We start from the raw sequence: 3,452 nt of genomic DNA on the forward strand, positions 1-3,452 counted from the left end.
GAGTATTTGGGAGTTATGGAAAAAAAAAATATTTACATTTGGTTGAGAAATTTTAGAAACTAGAAAAGCAATTAAGTTTAATAAAGTATACTAACAACATTTTTGTTTGTCATAATTTACTCCTCTTAGCTACTATAAAATGTTGTTTCATAATATATTAATTAGAAATAACTAAATTAAGGTCAAGTTGCCATTTTAATATAAAGTTACATTAGATTACCTAGAGGAACATAAATAACTAGTTAACTAATATAGTATATTGATTTGCTGGGCATGGAAGCCCGCCCTGCCCAGCCCGCATTTGCCTAGCCCAAACTTACTAGGGCTTTTCATGAGCAGGGCTGGGCAATGGGCTGCATTTTCAAGCCCATTCATTTTTCGGGCTGGGCATCGGGCAAGAGTCCTGTCCTGCCCAGCCCTGCCCATGTGCAGCCCTACCATGAACCGCCACTACCTAATCCATCCATAAAACTTCAACTTTCTACCAATCCACCCATTTTTTTCAAACAAAACTCTCCCACCATTTTCGCATATATATATATATATATATAATATCATAATCCAACAATAATACCCCCCCCCCCCCCAACCTATTATATATATATACACATCCCTTTTTCACCAATCAACCATCCTCCAAAAATGAGCCTTTTTGCTGATCATATTGCTTATGATTTGGCCATCATTGGTCTATCCATATTTCTGTTTGTTCTCGCCATTGTTCTCTTCTTCTCATGCAAGAAGAAACCAGTTGAATCTGATGAAAGGGAAGAAGGAGAAGATGAAGAAGATGATGAAGAAAAAAAGGCAGTGCCGCCTGCCGTGAAGATCTGTGGTCGAGCGTACTCATTAATGGACATTGATGCTGCAACTGATGGATTCAACCAAAGGAGGATCATGGCCAAAGATCTCACAGGAACTTTATACGCTGGTGTGTTAGAAAATGGACAACTAGTGGCTGTGAAAAGGATTCATCCTCTTCTTGTTCTCAGAAACGCTGGTTTGAGTGGCTTCTCCTCAGTTCTGAAATGCCTCTCTTCAGCTCACCATCCCAACGTAGCTTCCATTATTGGGTTCTCAGAAGCACCAGGTAATAATAATGAATGTGACTAGATTAATTAGTTAATCTTTTAATTCTTTTTGTGGGATCTTTTAGAGTTTAACTTCTATTTGTTGGAGTTTCTATTCTTTCTTGGTTTGTGCGTAAGAGTAACAAATCTGAGAGGTGGTATCTCCACTAACAAACACAACAAGGACAAAAGCTGTTGAGCATACCATGTGCTGTGATTGCAAGTAAATCAAAATTGATAGAGATTAATTATTTGCATTATTTTCTCAGCTTTTTATGCGTTTTATTATTCAGAAGATTTTTTACTTGTAAATGTTTAAGTAGGTTTTAATTTGTTTTTATTATGGATTCATTTCGTAGAATTCGGAGAAAATATATAATACATTTTCACGGTTCAAACATTATTTGAATGCTTATTGTTTTATTCACTGTTTTTCTTGTGAACTATCACTCGTGTTAAATATACAGGCCAAGAAGAATGAAATGAAACAAGTAATCCTTAAAGATAAAACATAGTTATTATATCCATACTTAACAAATTAAAAAGATAAATACGAACTAGTGGGTAATAATTACAAGAACATGCCGGATATTGAAAAGCAAGAATCTCTTTCCTCTTTGATACCAGATCTGAAAGTTTCTCAATAATGTATCCAAATTATTGCTGTATATTATTGAAGGAGACTCTTAACTATTATTTCACATTGGCATTACCCCACCAGGTGAAAGAATCATAGTGATGGAATTTGTGGGCACACTGAGCTTAGAGTTCTATCTGCATCAAAACCCAGATGGCAATCACTCTTAGATTGGAACCAGAGGTTGAAAATAGCAGCAGGAGCAGCACGAGGGCTTCATTACCTTCACGAAATGGCCTCACCAAACATAGTTCATGGCTGTGTCAAGTCCTCAAACATCCTCATAGACATAAACTTCAGTGCCAGGGTTTCTGACTATGGCCTCAACTTTCTTGCTCCCCAAGAAAAAAGAGCCCTAATAGGGTATGTGGATGAAGAGTATTGGATCACTACTAATGCTGTTAATAATGGAAGAGGAGGAGGTAGTTGCAAGGAGAGTGACGTTTATGGGTTTGGAGTGGTTTTGTTGGAGATTTTGAGTGGAAGAGGGTGTGAAGAAGGGTTGTTAGTGAAGTGGGCATTGCCACTGATCAAAGAAATGAGGTATAGTGAAGTTTTTGACCCAAGGCTGGTGATTCCTTCAGAGATTAAGCCTTTGGTTAGGTTAGCCAAAGTTGCTTCAGCTTGTGTTGGCAATTCAAGAAAATGTAGGCCTTCCATGGCTCAGGTGTCAACCATTTTGAACCATTTAGAGAGGGAGGTATGCCTCATGACATCTCAAGATTAGAGTGCTTGGCAATCTAGCTCAAATCTAAATTAGTCGATAGGATCAGATATTGTAAGACTAATTAAAAAAATAAACGATAAAATAGGTACTTAGACTTTTTTTTTTTTTTCCTTGTCGTGTTTGGATTTAGTACACGTCAAATGTAATTAGAGAATGTTTGGATGAAAATAAAATCACAGTTTTAAAAGTGAATTTATAATATATAAAGTAAATATATAGAAGAGTTTGTCTCAATTTGGAAAAAAAATGCTTTTTAAAAATACTTCTATGGTTTTCCAAATACCCCTTAAGAAGAGGTTGCTACCATCAATTTTGGAGCAAATTAGGAATGAGAGATTCTCACATCTCTTTTGTATATGCCTGTTTAAGTCTTTTATTGGTATAATTTGCTCAAGGAAAAATCATACTTTTGTCTATGTATATGATTTTATTCAGTTATGAAAAAAATTATAACGACATTGTTTAAAAAATTTATGCTACCATGATCTACGTGCAAGCTCCTTATGTTGACGTTAATCAAGTGTCTGTGTGTGTACTTAGCGTGTGAAACATTTTAACAAAGACATAAAGAAAAAGAGGTTTTGCAAGATTAAAAGATTCCAAAAAATAAAAAGGTTGAGAGCTTTTGCATTAATTCAAAAATGGTGAGAGGCGTTTTTCAGAGGTGACAGGTTGAGAAATCAGGAAAACATGTTCGACCGTGGGACGTTGAAATTGAAAGGTGGAGCGGTGCCCTCATTATGCAGATCGTGAGATCTCATCACTCCTTTGTTTCCTGTGGGACAGGTGAGTGGGGCCCTTCCCGGGATGAAAGAGGACCTGTAGTACTGTACATACACGAAATTTAAAAAATTACTCTTCCGGTCCTAACATGAGACCCTTATATTAGTGTATAAAAAATCTTATATTTAAGACAGAAGAGTAGTTATATAGTCTAGGTTTATCCAACACTTTAATATTATTTTTTAGTTACATTTACCATCCTAAACCTAAAGATTTGTCAAATTTGACATTAGTT

At 35.9% G+C, this 3,452-nt stretch overlaps 1 pseudogene; it reads left to right on the forward strand.

Annotated features, from left to right (window-relative positions):
- The first annotated feature begins 642 nt into the window (after window positions 1–642).
- Window positions 643–2,621, forward strand: LOC114724443 (serine/threonine-protein kinase-like protein ACR4; annotated as a pseudogene).
- Window positions 2,622–3,452: the final 831 nt, after the last annotated feature.

Source organism: Neltuma alba, unplaced genomic scaffold, assembly GCF_004799145.2.
Source record: "Neltuma alba isolate B1F8T4 unplaced genomic scaffold, ASM479914v2 tig00012187_pilon, whole genome shotgun sequence".
Classification (NCBI taxonomy): Eukaryota; Viridiplantae; Streptophyta; class Magnoliopsida; order Fabales; family Fabaceae; genus Neltuma; species Neltuma alba.